Source organism: Mirounga angustirostris, unplaced genomic scaffold (assembly GCF_029215605.1).
Source record: "Mirounga angustirostris isolate CCGP_5_RB_7025 unplaced genomic scaffold, mMirAng1.0.hap1 SCAF_5, whole genome shotgun sequence".
Taxonomy (NCBI): domain Eukaryota; kingdom Metazoa; phylum Chordata; class Mammalia; order Carnivora; family Phocidae; genus Mirounga; species Mirounga angustirostris.
Genome location: NW_026991713.1, coordinates 127,576,673 through 127,597,640, shown reverse-complemented (window position 1 = coordinate 127,597,640; position 20,968 = coordinate 127,576,673). Strand labels below are relative to the sequence as shown.

The 20,968-nt window shown below is 42.5% G+C and overlaps 1 protein-coding gene and 1 long non-coding RNA gene across 2 annotated transcripts in view; both read right to left on the bottom strand.

Moving 5' to 3' along the window:
* The window catches only part of CCDC3 (coiled-coil domain containing 3), a 124,342-nt gene that overhangs the window by 71,535 nt on the left and 31,839 nt on the right, over positions 1–20,968 (bottom strand). The gene's annotated exons all lie outside the window — the stretch shown is intronic.
* On the bottom strand, positions 7,233–16,002 carry LOC135364502 (uncharacterized). The gene is made up of 3 exons (XR_010411710.1): positions 13,674–16,002; positions 12,724–12,797; positions 7,233–10,019 (listed from the first exon to the last, which is right to left on the bottom strand). It is a non-coding gene; the product is annotated as an uncharacterized LOC135364502 (long non-coding RNA).

The following is a 20,968-nucleotide window of genomic DNA, read 5'->3' as shown; positions in this document are numbered from 1 at the left end:
TGTTCTTTGAGCCACAGCCAAAAAAGTGTTGGGAAGCCATAGATGGAACAAATAACAGATGAGTTCATGTTCTCCTGGGAACTCCTCACTTTATGTCTCATGTGCATTCACCTTCCAGGGCATTCAGCCCCCACCTGTAGAGTGACGGATATTCTTCTGGTGTTTGCACTAAAATGGCCACGTGGATACCCTTTTGACCAAAAAGGGATAAAAGTGCAAAACAGAAAATTACTTCCTGTGGCCACACAGAGAAAGGGACCAAAATGGTTGGGCCAAAACAGAGAAAACCAAAAAACAGGCTTGCGTGGTTCTCCCCAAACCTTCTATGTAGCCAAACAATGAAGGAACACAGATGGCTTGTGGGCACCAGTTGGAACATGAGCTCCACAAGGGAAAAGTTTGTTCAGCTCACTGCTCTATCCTTAGTTCCTGCCACAGTCCCTGGCACAAACTAGGTCTTCAATAAATATTACTCAAATGAATAATTTAATAAAGAAATTAGGACAATCCCCAAACCCGAAAATACTTACCGATGTAAACATTTACCTAAACCTACAAAGACATCATGTTTCACTGAGGTGCAACAAATATGCTCCACTAGGTTTAGAGAACTAGTTAGAAACAACAAGGATTATCTGCCTCCAGCTTGAAATGTTTGGTTGGAATCCTCTAGACAACACTAAACTGACCCATGACACCCTTCCTACCTTCTGAGTTCCCATCTACCTGTCTAGTGACACATTTTTCCCCTCTCGCTCCATCTTAAAACTTATTCTTAAGCAATAATGAACTAGTTTGAATTCTCCAAACACATGGGTTTCTTATAAGACTTGGTGCCATTGCACATTCGTTGTCTTTTGCCTGAAACAGTGGCCTCCTTTGAGAGCCCAGACAAATAGAACCATCCTCCTTGAAGTCCCAGGCCAGGTAGGACCTCTTCAAAACCTTTCCTGACCACGTGCCCTTAACTCCAGCCTCTACAGAATAAACCAAGTTCTCAGCTATGCTATCTCTGCACTGGGTGCATATCCATTGTTTTTCGTATATCCTGTTGCACTTTACCTGGTTATGATTTTATTCCCCCATGGGATTTTTGAGCTCCCTGAGGGTTACAGTGGATCTTCTTCAGGAAGCATTTACAAGAGGTATGAATGAAAGAATGATCCAGTCAGTCCTCCTGGACCCCTCTCTGCCCACTCTCACTTAGCCCACCTCAGCATATCCCCATAAGTTAAATATGTGGGGAATACTGAGGGAATTAAATGATTAAAACATACACATGCAAATAAAATACTGATATGCCTTGAGGCAAAAGGAAAATAGGAAGTAAATGATTAATCATGTTTTCATAGGGATACCACGGAGATGTTATTCATCTGCTACTCAGGCATCAACTATTTAAATGTGGACAGGGAAAAATCTTCCCCCCATCTCCCTCTTCATTTGCTGAGGGACAATGAGCTAAGAGGAGGGCTCACTCAGGTTTTAACCCTGTGTGGTTGTAATTTAGGAGGAACCCCAGGGAGCTCATGGGCACTCAGCCCAAGGGAATGCTCAGATAGGAGGTCTTTCTCTTGGGGTCAACCTATGTGGGAAGAAGAGAACAACAGAAGTCATTTGTAGGCTCTAGTGCAAGGATAGGCACACTTTTTTGGTAAAGGGCCAGTTAATATTTTCAGCTTTGAAGGCCATGTGACCTGTGACCATTACTCATCTAGGCCATTGTAACATAGAAGCAGCCATATACAATATGTATTTAAACAATTGATCAAAGCTGTGAACCAATAAAACTTTATTTAAACACACTAAATTTCGAATTTCACGTTCTCATGTGTCACAAATTTTTTTTTTACATTAAAAATTGTAAAAACCATACTTAGCTGAGGGGTCATACACAAATAGGCAGTGGGCTGGATGTAACAAGCTGACCAGGTATGGCCTATGGGCTGAAGTTTGCCAATCTCTGGTCTAGTGTGAAGTCCTGATACACAATATTATCTGAAAACCTTCAGTCAGAAAACAAATACTGTAGTAGTTTACCCAGAATGCCCATTATCGGACCTATTCTAAATTATCGGTATTTCCAGAAATTGGATATTTTAAATCCAAACAAATGTGATGTTCATGAAAGACTTCATGCAACCCAAATGTTTATTTTGAATGGTCTTATGTTTCCTTCAGTTATACAGATTATTGGATAGGATATATTATATATATTTGCCCAATTATAATCCAACACTCCAAAATGACTGTTATCCATGAAAACTTAAGGGACCTCTATAGTCACGATGCATTTGTCACCTGTGAGACTGCCATGCTAGCCCTGCCAACATCCATTACCATCTGCCTCTCCATTTTTAGCCTGTGGACTAGCCCACCTAGACATCACCAGTTGTCACTCACAGCCTAGTACTTCATGCGATCACCACACACCACCCACGACAGCAGACTGTTTTTCAATTTGGGGGGATGAATTATCACTGATTTTTAAAATGTTTAGAATAATTCTATTATTGTTCGGATGTGTCTGGCCTTTAGACTTTTTGATATACCCAACAGTTATGAGTCACCAAAATTGTTTACTTCTATTTCCATAAAGAGTCACTATAAGATCCCTTTAAATACTAAGTTCTCCTGATTCAAAATCTAATTAACTTTTTTTTTTTTAAGATTTTATTTATTTATTTGACAGAGAGAGAGATAGCTAGAGCAGGAACACAGCAGGGGGAGTGGGAGAGGGAGAAGCAGGCTTCCCGCTGAGCAGGGAGCCCGATGCGGGGCTCGATCCCAGGACCCTGGGATCATGACCTGAGCCGAAGGCAGACGCTTAACGACTGAGCCACCCAGGCGCCCCTCTAATTAACTTTTCAAGGACATATTTGTGAGACAACCTGTAGTCTTTTGCTTAAGAAAATCCTACTACCTGTTCTCCAGTTAGGATTCCACTTCTCATGACTACTTCATCCTTGTCTCAGTGACTTTGGTCACTAAGTCACTGTTCTGCCAAACCACCATCCCCATGGTCAAAAAGAGGAAAACATTCTTACCCCATCATTCTATGCCTTTCAAGATATATTGGGCTGTCCCTGAGGGAACAAAACAAATTAAGCTCTTCAGACCATTTTCCTCCCTCTAGAATTTTTGTGGAGCAGGAATATGGTTAAGATGGACAGTAACAGGCCCTCTGCCCATCATAGCTGGGGAGTCGGCATAGAGATCCACTGGGAGACCTAAAAGCCACATTCATCCCCTTCTTCCTGCCCATGTAACCCTGACTTTGTTCACCAGCTCAGAGAAGAGGTCCTTCTCCCAGCTCCAAGAAAGAATCCTGAGGAGTCTAAGGTTAGACTCTATGCTAATAACAGAAATCACCTTTCTTTTGTCACAATATAAGCCTAGAACTTTTTATGGCTTCATCTATCTTGGGCTGATAATTCTGGCCAAGGAAATGACAAAGACCTCTCCTTGACCAAGCTTTTGGTCATGCACCTCGGAGCCCCCCCCCCCCGCCAACAAAGGCCTCCACCTTGTGCCGAAAGAACAGCGACTTTTGGCACAAAGGACTTGGTTCACTCCACCACACTAGGAAACTCAAGCAAACTAACATGGCTTCTAGCTGCCTTCAGTCATGTCCCTCACTTGACCCAGTCCCTCTTGAGTTCCTGTCTGAAAAAACTCAGAAGAATTTACCATTTGTTCCAGCCAACAACCTCAAAGGCCTCTGATCTTGCTTTTCATAATGTATTTTAAAACTTACAATTGTGAATCCTTCCCCTGTCCCTTTGAGATATGTATGTATCTCATACCTTCCTCAACAACCTGAAAGCCTTATTCCCTTGAAATGTTATCATCAGGAAGGACAGGACCCCTGTCTCTGTGCGGAGGTAGGTGCCTAACTTCAGTAAGCACCTGTTAGCAAACCCAGATGGCCTATCACAGTGAGCAACCTACCTGCTTTTTGTGATTTTCTACTTGTCTGTCTCTGCTCAAGCCCCCACTTCGTCCCCCTTATTTTCCCTTTAAAACACCCAGTTACCTCTACACAAATCAGACATGCACTTGTGTCTCTTTCTCCAATTGCAAAGGCACTGAATGAAATCTTCCTTTACCATCTTTAACTAGGATTGGGGTTTGCTTTTCTTTAACAGAATATAAAAGTAAGTCTGCTAAAGGGTGCTAGAATTTCTCTCTGATCTAAACAAAAATGGGACCAAGAAAGCAAACAAACCCAATAAACCAACAACCCAAGAATATGAAGGAAATTGGGGAGAAACTTCCATTTAAAATAAAGCAGCCACGTGAGGAGGCAAATTCTAGAGCTGCAACATTGCTCCACGACGGGACAACCTTAAGGGCCAAGCCAGAGCTGCAGAGGACAACCTAAGCATCTAATGACCCTAAATACCAATCCTGGACCCATGTTGCCTGGGGCTTCTTGTTATAGAAGACTGATAAATACCCTACCTGTTTAAACTGCTGTGGGTACAGTCTTGAAGTCAAATACATCCTGACTCAATCCATTCAGTAAAAAGCTACCCAGAGGACATGACAGAAAGACAATAGTGCCTGAAGAGTAGTACTGAGACTCAATTATAGGTGACACTCAATCCAAAACTTGAGCAGGTAAAAGAAATATATTGGCTAATATAAATGCCCAGTCCAGACCTCGCTTTATGTTCTGGCAGAGCTATACTCAAATGCTGATGATGCCTTCAGAAGCCCCCTCTTCTCTGCTCTGCTTCCCCCAGCATCAACCTCACCTTTAATAGGTCCATCCCATATTGAGATGAAGATGACCACCAGCAGCATCAGGGGTACATTCCTCCCACCCCACAACCCCAGTGGGAACAGAGAGCCTCTGTCCCTGTAGTTCCAGCAAATCTCATTGGCATGGCTTAGGTTTCTGCCCATGGCCAGGGACTATGGATTCTAAATGGCCAGACCTAGATCGGAGAGGTTATCAACCCAATGGGAAAGGACAACCAAGGAAAGTCAGGTGCCATTACCCAAAACAAGGCAGGCAGAAGCAGCAGCTGTCCACAAGTAGGATATGAAGAATTCAATCTTCGATTCTAACTGATAGACTACTACAACTGCCCTAATTTATCATCAACTAGAGCAGGCCACCCCTCCCATTGCATCCATCCTCATTATTTTATAAGCTACGAAGAATAGGACTATGCTTTATTATTCCTCAGCAAATACTAATTACCCAAGTGTTCTACATATACCAGGGTGAGGGTGAGCCAAGGATTAAGCCCATGGAAAATCATCTTTACGGACACCGCATCTCCTTCACTCAAACAACAGAATGTCGAAGCTGAAAGACACCTCAAAAATCATCTAATGCAAACCCCTTGGTTTACAATAAACAAACAAATATACAAACACCAGAGCCCCAGAGAAGGTAAGTGCTGTGGCCTGAATCTCAAGGCTGGTCAGGGCAAAAGCCAGGGATGGGGCCTCTTCCAGCCCAATGCTTACCACTCTGTCACATGGCACCCAGAACACATACATGTGAGACTCCAGGAAAACTAGAATTTCCTTTGCTTTCTTAAAAGTTTTCTCAGTATAATGGTACTGTCCTTGGGGGGAAAAGCAATAAAAAGAACAGACGTAAGACTTTTGAGTAACTGTTGTGTTTTTATCCTTTAGATCTACAGACCTTTGGCATTGTTGTATGGTTTCTTCCTGTTTCCATTGTGTTTGGGAAGATGTGGGGAGAAAAGCCAGAATGGAGGAAGGCTGGGCAAGATAGATCACGGGGAGCCAAACCACACGTCTGAGTCCTGGTGCCTCAGAGCATGGAAATTCCCCATCCCTTGGTTCAAGGCTTATCTGTTTATTGACTCAGGGAAGGCAGCTGCCAGGCACGGGAGATTTATACTAGGTCATTCCAACCCTGACCTATGTGGAACAAATGGAAGCCCACAACACTCAATGTGTGTCCAGTACTTTTGTACAAAGCTCAAGAGCTTTCCCGCCACAATGACAAGCTATACAGAATCGAAATAGAAGGTGGGGCAAGGGAACCCAGCAGCGGGGCGGGGGGGGGGGGGGCGGCAAAATATGTGGGAAATGGCTAGGAAGCCCCAAAAGGGGTCAAGGTTGCACAACCCTGCCCTAGAGCCAAGGGTTTGGAAAAGTCAACAAGTAACTCTGTTGCCCAAACTCCAAACGCCGTATCACAAGCTGGAGATTTCTGCCCTGACCTGCAGAATGAGTCCTACTGACCAAACGAAGCAGGATAGTAAATGGAAAAGCATTCTATAGGATAAAAAGTGTTCTGCACAAATACAAGGGCGTTTTTGCTAACAATTAGACTTTCTTACTCTTTACAATTTGGGTTGGTATTCTTAGCAACATGGATATTCTTTGAGGTGTTGGCAGAGAGCACCACCATCAGGAAATAGCTCTATGTCGTGCTGTGAATGAGCATAGCTTTAGAATCCCACAGACCCAAGCCCCAGGCAAGATTCTGCCCTCGCTAGCTCAGTGGCTTCAGCAAGTGGCTTAACCCTACCATGCCTCTGTTTATACATCTACAACATGAGGGTAATAACAGTATACACATCACAGGGCTGTTGTGAAAACCTAGCATCACCAGAGCCCTACAAGTGACTGCTACCCACACAATGTCCTGTCCCAAGAACATATCAGGAAAGAATAGAGCAGGTGGGTCAACTCGTTTCTTAAGACCAGTATTTCCTTTAAAGCCAAATAATTAGAATAAAGCCAAATAGCATGTAGAGAAAGGGGAAAAGCTTTCATCTGTTTTAAATTATCCTAGCTACAGTCTATGTAGCAAAACTATTAATAGAAAAGGTCACTATGAGCCTTTGCAAAGATGTTGGCATATATAATTTCAGGTGCTTTTCCTGTGGCTTCTTCCTAAAGACTCTGGGACCATGGCATACATGTATCCTACTCTCCAACCATGTTTGCTCTTAAGCCTACAACAACTTAGTACAGCTGGTGAAGTCCATTAGCTTGATTTCCAAAGGAGGGCTTTGCATTAGGAAGTTAATGGATTTTACGCTCATAGAACAGTAGACACACAGGGGCGCCTGGGTGGCTCAGCTGGTTAAGCATCTGCCTTCAGCTCAGGTCATGATCCTGGAATCCCAGAATCGAGCCCCACATCTGTCTCCCTCCTCAGCAGGGAGCCTGCTTCTCCCTCTCCCTCTGCTTATACTCTTTCTCAAACAAATAAAACCTTTAAAAAAAAAAAAAAGAACAGTAGACGCACAAATGCTCTCCCACCCCCAAGTACTCAGCTGAAATCAGTATAGTTCCCATTTCAGCCCTCTCCTGGTGATCCAGGTTTGCTCTAACTACCCGCTTCCAAAGCTTCCAAATAGCTAGCTGCAGTCTCAACTTCAAAGAGACTATTCCAGAAACACAGAGAAATATCCCTGATCCCTTTTTGAGGGGTCTAACTGGCAGGAAATGTAAGCCTCTGATAAAGGATGATTATTTGGACTTGTAGATGTTAAGTGCCAAACCAGATAAACTGGCAAACATCAGATTTCCTGCAGTTGATTATAAATAATGGGGCATTACTTTCTGACAAGATTCAAAGTAAAATTTGATAAAAGCCCAAAAAGCATGAAAACAGAAACTGCGGTTTTCACACCAGAGTAAGAGCTCCAAAATTTCTCCCTGCCTTCTTTGGCTTCCCTGAAGTAGAAGGATTTGATAGGACACGTTCTACTGTCAGGTGGACACCTTTCCTTTAAAGTCATTTGCTTTGCATTTAAGAAAAACACAACAGTCAGAAAACACCCAAAATCTCTCCAAGGCTGTGAGAATAAAACTCAATGCGTTAGTGTGAAATGGGCTTTTACATTTAGAACTGCTGCTTCCTGTCTTCTAAAGAAATGAAGAGTAGTTTTACAGTTGTCACCTGTCACATTTAAAATGCCATATGAAGTAGCCAGGACAAAAACCTAAGTCCCAAATGGCATCAAATACCAGCAGATACAACAGGGACCCTAAGGCACACAGCGTGAAAATGAACTCTAAAATTCAGGATACAGAGGCGACTTCTCAAGTAATGTATCAAATGTGGACCAGAAAGATTATTTTTAGTTATAGCTAAAAAGCTTCAAGAGCCAATTTTTTTCTTTTCCTTTTTCTTGGCTAAGACAGCTATAGTTTTTACATGGTTTCTTACAAGTGAATGTGTGTACATCTCATAAAAAGATATTTAAATTTACATACGTAGACACACAACACACAATTTTCTACCTCCATTCTCCCCCCACCCCCCTGAAAAGCAATAAAGTCTAAAGCTTTTATTTGGTTAAGAAACCTCTGGCTGTTTTAAAAGACTTCTGCTGTTAAATACCACTTTCAACCAATGAAAGAAAATAGCTGTGGGAAAGAGACTGGTGGGGCTGGAACTCATTAACACTTTGGGCAATAGCATTTTTCCTTTATTTAGAAGGCTGTACTAGCTCCTCCCAATGGAAAGAGGATGACCAAATATGGGCCAACTGCTTACTTGGTCTCCTCTTTGCCTCCAAGTATCAACTAAATTTCCTCCCTTGTTTACCTTTAACATCTGCCTCTTTTATCTCCAATAAAACCACCACTCATAATGCTATTTTCATTGGTGAGGCACTCAGTTATCCAACACATAAATTCATTACAATAAACACACACATATAAAGCACTTCCCATGTCCCAAGCAGTGTTTGAAGAGTTTCGTATGTGTTCACTCAATAAGCCATATGTTATGCCACATATTCTTCAAAACAATCCTCTGAGTTTATTATATTGGTTGGTTCAATCCTTTTCCCCATCCTAATTAACCCTAATGTTGTTACAGTTCCACCCTTTTTCTCATGGCCATTACTTCTGGAGGGGCTGTCCCAGGAGGTGGGTCTTCATTGTTCTAAGCTAATTAAGGAGACCCCACTAGGTATAGGTATGTGACACATTTCTGGCCAATGACACAGGAGAAAGCCTACTGCTTGTGGGGAAGGGGGACTGTTTGTGAGAATACTTTTTGTTTTAATAAAAGCCACACAGGATGAGAGAAAGTCTCCCTCTTTTGGATCCTGTTGAATACGGAGTTGATGCTTGGAACTGCTGCAGCCTTTTTGCAATGATGAGGGAAGCTAATCTGAGGACAAAGGCACAAGAGACAGAATACCAAGCCAAGAGAGTCACCCGGAGGGGGGGGTAACCAGAGCCCTGATTATACTGTGTCTGGAGCTGCCATAGCTTTTGCTCTTGCCTCATGCGGTAATACATTTCCCCATTGTTTCCACATTAGTTGATTTCTCTTTTACATGCAGCCAAAGGCATCTTCAATGACACAGTTAACTCTATAGATGAAGAAAGAAAAACTAAGAGGGTGAGCGACTTACCGAAAATTACACTGCTAGTAAGTGTGCTGAGAACACATGGGCTTTCAGGACTAAAGTGTGCATATAAAATTATTCTAAAGGGTGATAAGAGAAGGACTCTCAAATCCCAACATTTTACAAATTGTATGTATGCATGTATGCATAATTTCACAATCACACACACTCACATACACACTGATCTTGAAATTATGGTTAGCAAGTTCATCACCTAGGGCTCAAGATCCCTACTTCTAAAGATTGTTAGATTTTGATTGTGTGTGTGTGGGGGGGTGTGTTTGGAGGAGAGAGAGAGAGAGAAAGAAAATAGATATAAGTCACTAAAGGTCTCATAAGGCACATGGAAAGACAAATATATTGTCATTTGTTATTAAACTAATGCTTTTGACTCTAACAGTTCATCTTAACAAGTGATTAGCCATGATAGGCAAAGTATATACACAGGCAGTAATCTTCTGTTAATTATTAATGCTTCTTTTCTCCTGCAATCATGAGTCATTAACTTCTGGGTGCTCATCTTTAAAGAAAAGACTTCATTACTATATACTAACTAGAAAATAACATGTAGAAAAAGGAGGTCTGACTCAAGTGGGCAGCAAATGGGATGCAGAATACCATTCACTTCGGATCATCAATCACGGAGTTCTAGGAAAATGAATAAAGAGTTCATTTTAGCTACTACATATCATTAAGAGTCTCCAGCATATAAAGTGCATCTCCCACCCAGGCATTTTACTTATATATCCTCTTTGCAAGCCTTTTCCCAGATGTTCCTAAAGTCATGTCTCAATATACCTGTCATGGTCTATAGACAAGAAGCATCTGGAAGTGATTTAAATAGGCTGCACTGAATTCAGAGCCCACAGCATCCATTCTTGAGCAATGAATTACTTCTAAATGGTACTATATATGGGAGGAATCTCCTCTCTCCTGATGTCTAGTTTCTCTGTAGAGGATCTTTCGTTAAACGTAGTTCCTGGTCTCCATTGGGACCCTCACTCACACTGCCCTAGGTACAGGGAGTGAATTCTCACTGGTATGTTCTGGAACAGGAAATGAGCATGCACCACTCCCTCCTACCCTCACCCCTTATCCTCTTGAGAGCTGTTTGACTGCAGGGAGCTGCCAGTCCAGTCTTCTCATCAAAGCTGAAACTGTTAAGAGTATCAGGGCCCACCTACGTGGGCCAGTCCATAGAATCCTGAGTTTGAAAATCAGCCCACTCACCTACAGAGAGGAAACCACATTTCCTAATAGCATCTTGATCATTTAAAAAAAAATTTTTTTTTAAACCAATCTTCCACACATTTAAATCAGAACATGGGTGAGGAAGCCAAGGATGGATTATTGAGCTCATTCAAATCCCAACATTTTCCAAAAATGGAGAGGCTTCACCACGCCATGTTTTGTATAGTGCTTGATGGCAGTCAAAGCAATCTCCGGTATTTTATCTCTTTGGACCATCTCAACAAACCTGGGAGGAAGGCAGGTTTTATTATCCCAACTGGACACCAGTGCGGAAACAGAGACCCAGAAATTTTAAGTGATCTATCCAGGGTACACAGTTCCACACAATGTTCCAGATCTCAACCTCCTGCGCTTCTGTTTTTTTTTGGAATACCTTTCCCTCCCAGCTCCCTCTTGCATCACAAGAGTCTAATGAACTGAGTGACTTACCCAAGATGGGGCAGGATGTGGACACAGGCTCTTTTCACCTCCCCCTCAAAACGGCAGTTCTGCTTTTTAAAGGCTACTTCAATACATAACACAATGCATGGACTTTGGTGCCATTTCATAAATAGCCTAATTTACCAGAAGCCCCAACTTTAAGTTTTACAAGCTTCAGGGCTTCTACCAGGCAAAGAAGATAATTAAATTAATTCTTTTGTCATTTTAAGTGACCTATTTTTCATTCGTAATCAGTATGTCTCTACACAAATTAGAAACTCTTACAAAGTTCTTTAAAAGTCACTCTATAAATTGACTAATAAACTTAGCAATTATAAAGCACTTTGCAAAGCCAGGCACATCATTAAATCCTGACTTCTCAGTGCCGTAATTTAAATTGGGAATCTATCTACTTACAGGTGTCGTGTCAAGGCTAATCTCTCTAATACGGAAATAGACCAAGTTAGCATATTTTGGAGGGAAGTCCTTGACTGCCATTACATGGCATCAGACCCTAAGTCATCTACTGCCTCCCCGCCATCCCTGGGTGAGGCCTTGTAGACTCTATTTACACCATGGAGTAAAACTACCTTGCTAAATAAATAGGAAAGGGGCCATTGTGATCAGCTGCACCGATGCTGGGACAGAAAAAACAAGTGGTTAGTATCCTTTCTAAAATGAACTAGGATATTTTCTTGTCTTAACAGGTCCTGCACAGTGAACAGAACTCACTCTTTGAGGACCTCAGACCCCTCTCTCAGAGCACAACTTCTCATTGTAGACCACTGTAGGCAAAGCTTTGGAAAAGTGGGAAATTGCTCCCTGGGGTCCTACATGACTTCCTTCTTGCCAAATCCAATGTCTTTTCCGTGCCTTGAATTTCAATGTGATTGTCTCCATGTGTGCATCCCGCCACACTGTGGTCTTCTGCTCTTCCACCCATGGCTCTCATGGGTCGCCATCTGTCTGCCGAGTCTTATCCCTGTTTCCAGCCCCAATTGCAGCCAAACCCCAAGGCTGGACTCTCAAACTCTGTTCTCCCCTGTCTCCTCCGAGATGCACTCTCTCTTCCTCATGGCTCCAACCAGCTCCCTCCCAGGCTGGGAATGTATCTTCTCCTCACCTCTCATCCCCACTGCCTATAGGACAGCAACCCTCAATATCAAACCATTACCTCAAATCATCCACAACGTGGACCAAGCTCACTATTTCCACCCCAAGGCTTCCAAGGCAGCCCCACTCCCCAACTTGACTTGTGGTATTTTTTGTCATTATACTCATAGCCACGCAGGCTTACAGTCCAAGAAAGCACAGTGTATTCAGGATTCATTCACACCTTGCCCCCCAGTTTCCAAACCCGAAACTTCAAATGCCCTCCAGTTTCTGCCATAGGTCCAGGCCATTTATTTGAGCTTCTCCCTTATTCTCCAGCCTGGCATTCTAGATGCCCTGCTGGACCTCACTCCCTACCCTGAGCCACATCCCATTCTTTGCCAGAGCCCTGTCTTGGTTCTTGCCAATTCCCCACCCACTAGGGTGAGAAACCTGTCCCATAGCCACTTAGAAACCCCAGGTTCCTTTAAAATGAGGAACCCCAGAAATCAGCCTAGTCTGGGGTGAACAGCACCATAGAGGGAAATAGGGTGGTACAGAAGAACCCGAACTTCGGATCTGGACTGACCTGGGTTTGAATCCCACTGCTGCAACTCACTTACAAATGTGACTGGGCAGACTTCTCCAAGCCTGGTTCTTCATCTGTGAAACGGGAACAAATTCAACCTTGATTTCAGAATTGTGAGGAGTAAAGGAAATCCTAAGAACAATGATAGCAACTACTATTTATGGAGCCCTTACTATGTGCTCAGCTAGGGACCCAGAGAAGACAAAGAAAGCAAAGCCTACAACTTGTTTTATTTCTTGAAGACCTGAGGTCTCTTGTGCTCATAAACAGTCTGCTGGATCACAATGGGGATAAGAGGTTAGCTGAGACTTGCCCTTAGGTGTGTAAGAAACAGAATACCATAGCAAAGCACAAACCCTTAACCCAGGATGGATCCTGGTACGGGGCCCACTGCAGCAGCCCAACCCATAAGGTGAGTTACAAGGCTGAAGAGAGGAGGCTCAACAAAGAGTCAAATCAAGGTGGGAGACCTAAGCAATGGAAAAGGGCAGGACAGCAAGCAACCCAGCTTGGCCTCATCCCTAAGTCCTGAAGGAGATCCTTTGGGGAAGGCCACTGGTCCTTGCCTGTCTAGACTGGCACTGTTCAGAGAAGGTAGGGGGAGCCAAGCATAGTCTTCCAATATGGAAGTCTCCTCCAAAAGGTCAAAGGCAGTGATTATCTAGTGGGCTCACAGGGCCACCTGAAAGCTGTTGCTGTCTCCATGTCAGTGAGGAGGCATCCTCTCACTCATGGCACATGTTTCCCAACTTGTACTGGACTTTGGACTTCCAGATTAACCTGACCCAGGTCTCGTATGCCCAAGGCCTCTTGTAAATGACACCCTAGAAGAATCTCCAAGCAGCATGATGTAGAAAAAAGAGGGGGGAAAGTGCCAAATAAAACATTAAAGAACCTGAATTTTTTTCCTACCTGTTACCAACCTCTATGACCTAGAGTAGGTCACTTACCTCAAGGTTCTCACCTGTAAGATCATCTGTGGTGAAGGTCCAAAGAGAAGTGAAAACACCCAAAAATTAGGCAGACATCCAGAAAGGTCCAAGATGGTCGAAGGACACAGCCAGTAGCCCTTCTAATGGTAGGGGAGAATGAATGATGGCCAGAGCAACCCAAATCTGAAATAACCTCAGCCACTACAATGAAACTTTTTGGACAGGAAAGGCCTTTTGGGTACAGTGAAAAAAGTAATAATCATATCTGTGCAGAAATCAGGGCCAGGTTCTCAAACTTCCTGTCTGGAGTTTCCATTTATTAGATGGGCTGCTTTCTGAACCTGGCCAAGCCAGTCGGCATGTTCCATGAAAATCGTCATCAACAGAACACAAGAACAGGACAGTTCAGGGCAGGACGCAGCTTTCCACTACCACCAAAGTAACTATCCTGCTGGCAGGGACTGGCCACATTCCTCTCCTCCTGTTTTTCTGTGAAATTGTTTTTACAGTTGTTATTTCTACCAGCAGAGGGGATGGAGCTGACTGATAGTAGATTGATATATTTAAGTGATAGCAATCATGAAATATGGAAAACATACATGTGACCATTGTATCCACTGAAACTTGGCCTCATAATATCCTTAAAAAGGCAGAGGGGTGTGGAGGGCAGGAAAGGAGGAAAGGAATGGTGACCCAACCAGAACAGGAGGTAATGGCAAGTAGAGGGCATGGGGCAAAAACTGAGTGAACTCTGGCTGTGAGTCAACAAATGGGACTGAGACCTGAGCTCTTAGTTAGGGAGCCCCAAACTGAGCTGCACCCCCAAGCCAACAGGATATCCCCAGCTTTCGAGAAGAAAGGAAGGTAGACCAGAGGGTCAACAAGAGGACTAGTTTTTGATAGTAATAGGATCTCCCCCGGAGCCCCCCCCCAAAAAAATTGACATATTGTTTTAGGAGAGTTCTTCCCACAGCCCAGAGAAGCCCTATGTGTACCCAAGCCAATGGTCTGCTCGTTTCCTTCTTGCCCTAGAAGCCCATCCCTCAAGGTCTCATAAGGACATACTCTTGCCAGCTCGTGCAATGGTAGCAACCAACCTTATGGATAGCAAGATCTGATTTCTTCCAGGCACACAGGAAGAAAACTGGGCTAACTCAATGCAACAGAGATGGATGGGTGGAGATGGGGGGCAGGATAAATACAGCTTCCACAAGACAGCTGGTCCCAACATTCCACACCCCTTCCTGGAAACTTCTTGAAACCCAAACTGAAAGTAGAGTATGGAAGGAGAAGATGGAGGTATGGGGGGAGAAGACAGAAGATAATCACAGTAATAAAAACAGAGCCATTATTCACTGAGTCCTTACTGTAAGTGCATTAATATAAGCAGGAGTTAATACCAAGTAGGTTGTATTATCCCATCTTTTGACATGAGTAGACTGATCTCAGAGCTCGTACTGACATTCACATTCATGGTTCACATTCACAGGACTTAAAAAAAAAAAAAAATACCCCTGAGACTTCCAAGGCATGATTTAACTGTCACTTTGAGTAACCAAATAGAAAAGGGCAGCATGTCTGGGAAATGTCTTTCTGTGTGGCAAAATGGGAGCATGGCATGCTGTTGCTGAAAGCTTCTGTAAGGGCGCCTGGGTGGCTCAGTTGGTTAGGCGACTGCCTTCGGCTCAGGTCATGATCCTGGAGTCCTGGGATCGAGTCCCGCATCGGGCTCCCTGCTCGGCGGGGGGTCTGCTTCTCCCTCTGACCCTCTTCCCTCTCGTGCTCTCTGTCTCTCATTCTCTCTCAAATAAATAAATAAAATCTTTAAGAAAAAAAAAAAGAAAGAAAGAAAGAAAGCTTCTGTAAGACTGTAGGAGAGAGAAGTAGATGCAGCCCTGAACAGTCCTGGGGCACCCTCTGGTACTGACCCACCAGCAGAGGCATATACACTTCTAAACACCTGGGTCATTGCTGCCCACTACATGGGTGAGCTCCCATCATCTTCGATCACTGCCCAACTGAGGGGCTTTCTGTGGGCTTTTGGTGTCTTGATATCTTGGAGTCCTCAATGAGTCTTAGTAGAGCACAAAGCACAGCCAAATTCTTGAATCCTATCCAGGGACAATGATTGATGACCAGATTTGGATCTTCTTGGGATTTCATTAGAGCTACAACATAGTCTCCTCAGTAACAGGTCTGCTAACAGTCCTCCCCCAGTTTAATAGTTGATAGTAGGTGTTTGAAAAATGGTAATTGTATCAGAGACTTGTGGTACCTAGTGTTTTATATACACTGGCTCATGAAATCACAACCTCTTCAAGGTAGGTATTGTTATACCTACCTTGTAGGTCTCCTGACAAGTGAAAAATCTGAGGCTCTCATGGTTAAGAGATTCTCAAAGTTCAAAAAGCTAGCAAAGCCAGGAGTTAAGTCCATGCTAAATGATTATCATTATGTGGGCTTCTCTAGTCAGTCCGTCCCATGGGTTTAAATTGTTTAGTGCCGGGCACCTGGGTTGCGCAGTTAAGTATCCGACTCCTGGTTTCAGCTCAGGTCATGATCTCAGGGTCATGAGATTGAACCCCACTTTGGGCTCCACCCTCAGCAGGAAGTCTGCTTGAGATTCTCTCCCTCTCCTCCTGCTCACATGCTCTCTCTAAAATAAATTAAAAACTTTTAATTGTCTAGTGCTGTGGGTTTCAACACCCTGTCCACATCTTCTTCCCAAGCCCCTGACTCAGCAGACAGCAGGGACCAAGCCCCTGCCCCACATAAATGTCCTCTACCCTGGGTCTTTTTGTCCTTGGCCGATCTCAGAGGGCTTAGTGAAGAAGGTCCTCACATGTCTTCCCACCGACCCCTTACACACACATGCACATCCCAGGCCTCTGCAAGCCCTCCAAAAGAAACAAACCAAGGTTGTTTTGGGCCTAGCCACCAGCCCAAGTTCTAAACAGACAAGAACCTTCCCATGTTCTGCTCAGCTCCCACTCTCCCTGCTGGGTGGGTATTAGTTCAACCTTATAAAGGAACAGGAACACGATGGGTTTCAGGAGTCTTTGAAGAAAAAGGCTTAAAGAGAAAGCAAATCCACCAAACCAATCTGCCCCTGGTTGCTTTTCAATTAGAGGAAGGATGGGCATATCAATACTGAACCACCCCTTCCCTGGTCTTGAGACTCAAAAGTCTTCCTTTGTGTAAATGGCCAAACCAGCAGCAGGAGGCTCTGAAGGCAGGTGACCACTGCCAGGCCTCAGGTGGGCAAGTCCCGCTAACAGTAGTTCTTCTGTTGCCAGCACCCTCTGCCATTCAAAGGGGTGCCCCTAGCAGTTGACAGAAAAAAAAAAATGGACACATGGTACATTCAACCTGCAACTTTCACAGAACTACCTCAAGGCATTTCACTCTTGACATCCTTTAACCATGTCACTGAGGGTGATAGAGTTAACCCAGTCCCAGTTTGCATACACAAAATTTAATTTCCCCAGGTTTCAATGAGATAGGCTAGAAATTCAGGACATGGTGTAGTCATGGGATCTTGATCCCTAAGACATACCCTTCCACACTGCTTCTACTGCCTTAAAGACAAACGAGAATTCCCCAGGGCTAAGATTGCTATTATTTGCACCTAAGCCCCCATATCTCCCCGGATGGGGTCCAGACAGTGGAGCAATGCCATCCCAACCAACTCACACCCTTGCTCTCTCTGCTTAAAGCCATGTGCCTTGGCTTGGTGCAAAGAAACCTTTTCATGTCTCTGGAAACCCAAGCCTCTGCCCTATTTCCCCTAGATGGAATAATAGAAAAATGAGCAAGGGCAGCAGCGTAAATGAGGGAAGGGCAGCCTGTGGTCAGCAGAAGATTATGGAAAAGCTTGAATGAAAGCAAGTGACAATTTAGGAGCTGGTAGGTGAGCATTCACTCACTCACTCACCGAGCATTTGCTGACCAATTGCTGTGTGTTAAGCTCCAGGAGACAAAGATGAGGAAGACATGGTCCCTACCCCTCGACTATCTATTATAATGGAGAAGTGAAAGATAAGGAGTGGCAGGGATGGGGAGCAGGAGTGACTATGAATTCTAAGACAGAATTCTACCACATGAAGTTGAATTATAAAGGCAAGAATCCACAGCCGCAAAGAAACAGGTTATAGAATTTTCTTCATCTGATCCATGAACCTACTTTTATTCATTATCTCATGATGCAAATAAAGATACACAGATCTCTAAATATGTCCTGTCCAATCTGCAAAATCATTTAATTCTTGCTAAAAATCCAGTAAGACTAAGAGGGAGAGAGGAATGAATTGATAGAGCATAGGAGAATCTTAGTTTGCTATATAATGGTAGATACATGTCATTATATATTTGTCCAGACCCATGGAATGTACAACACCAAAACTGAACCCTAATGTAAACTATGGACTTCAGGTGATGATGATGAGTCAATGTAGGTTCATCAACTGCAACGTATATACAACTCTGATAGGGATGTTGATAATGGAGGAGGCTATGCTTATTTGGGGGCAGAAGTTATATGGGAAATATCTGTCCCTTCTATTTGATTTTGTAGTGAATCTAAAACTTCTCTAAAAAAAAATGAAGCCTTTAAAAAAAAAATCTAGTAAGACCACTGGATCATAATATTGACAGGTAGCTTAGTCTATTCAGCCTACTTTAAAAATTACAAGACAGGGTAGATCTAATAATTACTTTGAATGTAAATGGGCCAAACACTCCAATAGAAAGACATAGGATGACAGAATGGATAAAAAAAATACAAGACCTATCCACAAGCTGCCTACAGGAGATTCATTTTAGACCTAAAGACACCCGCAGATTTAAAATGAAGGGATGGAGAAACATCTATCATGCAAATGGGTGTCTGAAGAAAGCTAGAGTAGCAATACTTATATCAGACAAAATAGACATTAAAACAAAGACTGTAACAAGAGACAGAGAAGGACACTATATAATAATAAAGGGGACAATCCAACAAGAAGATGTAACAATTGTAAATATTTATGCACCCAACATAAGAGCACCCAAATACATAAAATCTAACATAAAAGAACTAATCAGTAACAATACAATAAGAATAGGGGCCTTTAACACCCCACTTACATCAGTGGGCAGATCAGAAAATCAGCAAGGCAACAATGGCTTTGAATGACACACTGGAACAGATGGATTTAACAGATATATGAAGAACACTCCTTTCTGAAACAGAATACACATTCCTTTCAGGTGCACAGAATATTCTCCAGACTAGATATCATATTAGCCCACAAAACCAGCCTGAACAAATTCAAGAAGATAGAAGTCATACCAAGCATCTTTTCTGACCACAACGTTATGAAACTACAAGCCAACCACAAGAAACCATCAGGAAAAACCACAAATAACATGAAGGTTGAATAACATGCTACTAAACAATGAATGGGCCAATCAGGAAATGAAAGGAAGAAATAAAAAATACATGGAAACAAATGCAAAGGAAAACACAACAGTCCAAAACCTTTGGGATGCAGCAAAAGCGGTGCTAAGAGGAAAGTTTATAGCAATACAGCCTACCTCAAGAAGAGCAATCACAAATAAACAATCTAACCTTACATACACCCAAAGGATCTAGAAAAAGAACAAACAAAACCTAAACCAGCAAAGGAAGGAAATAGGATTAGAGCAGAAACAAATGATATAGAAACTTAAACAAGAGAAAAGATTAATGAAACCCAGAGCTAATTCTTTGAAAAAAATTAATAAAATTGTTAAGACCTCTAGTCAGACTTATCAAGAAAAAAAAGATAAAGGACCCAAATAAATAAAATCACAAATCAGAGAAGAGAAATAACCAACACCACAGAAATACAAGCAGTCATAAGACAGTATTATGAAAAACCATATGCCAGCAAATTGGATGACCTAAAGGAAATGGGTAAATTCCTAGAAACATAAGCTACCAAAACTGGAAAAGGAATAGAAAATTTTAACAGATGGATAACCAGCAAAGAAATCAAATCAATACTAAAAAAAATTTCCAACAAAAGTCCAGAACCATATGACTTCACAGGCAAACTCTAGAAAACACTTAAAGAAAAGTTAATACCTATTCTTCTCAAACTCTTCCAAAAAAAAAAAATAAATAAATAAATAAGGCAAACTTCCAGATTTTTTCTATGAGGCCAGTATCATCCTGATACCAAATCAACTAAAGACACCACCCAAAAAGAGAACTACAGGCCAATATCCTTGATGAACATAGATGCAAAAGTTCTCAACATAGTATCAACAAACTGAATTTAATAATATTAAAAAAAAAAAATTCACCACAATCAAGTGGGATTTATTCCTCAGTTGCAAGATTTGATATTCACAAATCAGTCAATATGATACATCACAAAAAAGGATCAGAACCATATAATCATTTCAACAGATGCAGAAAAAGCACTTGACAAAGTACAACATACATTCATGATAAAAACCCGCAACAAAGTGGGTTTAGAGGGAACATACCTCAACATAATAAAGGCCACATGTGAAAAACCCACAGCTAACACCATCCGTAATGGGGGAAAACAGAGCTTTCCCCCTGAGGTCAGGAACAAGGCAGGGATGTCCACTCTCACCACTTTTATTCAACATAATTACTGGAAGTCCTAGCCACAGCCATCAGACAACAAAAAAGAAATCAAAGGCATCCAAATCAGTAAGGAAGAAGTAAAACTGTCACTATTTGCAGATGACACGATACTATATATAGAAAACCCAAAAGACTTCACTAAACTGCTAGAATGGATACACGAATTCAGTGAAGTCACAGGATACAAAATCAATATACATAAATCTGTTGCACTTTTATACACCAATAATGAAGCAGCAGAAAATTAATAAAACAATCCCATTTACAAAAACAAATGGTCCAATTTAAAAATGGTCAGAAGACACGAATAGACATGAAAAGCTGTTCATCATCACTAATCATCAGGGAAATGCAAATCAGACTACAATTCGATATCACCTCACACCTGTCAGGATGGCTAAAATCAACACAAGAGCAAGTGTTGGTGAGGATGTGGCAAAAACAGAACCCTCTCACACTGTTGGTGGGAATACCAACTGGTGCTGCCACTCTGGCAAACAGTATGGAAGTTCCTCAAAAAGTTAAAAATAGAACTACCCTATGATCCAGCAATTGCCCTACTGGGTATTTACCCAAAGAATACAAGAACACTAATTCAAAGGAATACATGCATTCCTATGCTTACAGCAGCAGTATTTACAATAACCAAGATAGGGAAATAACCCAAGTGTCC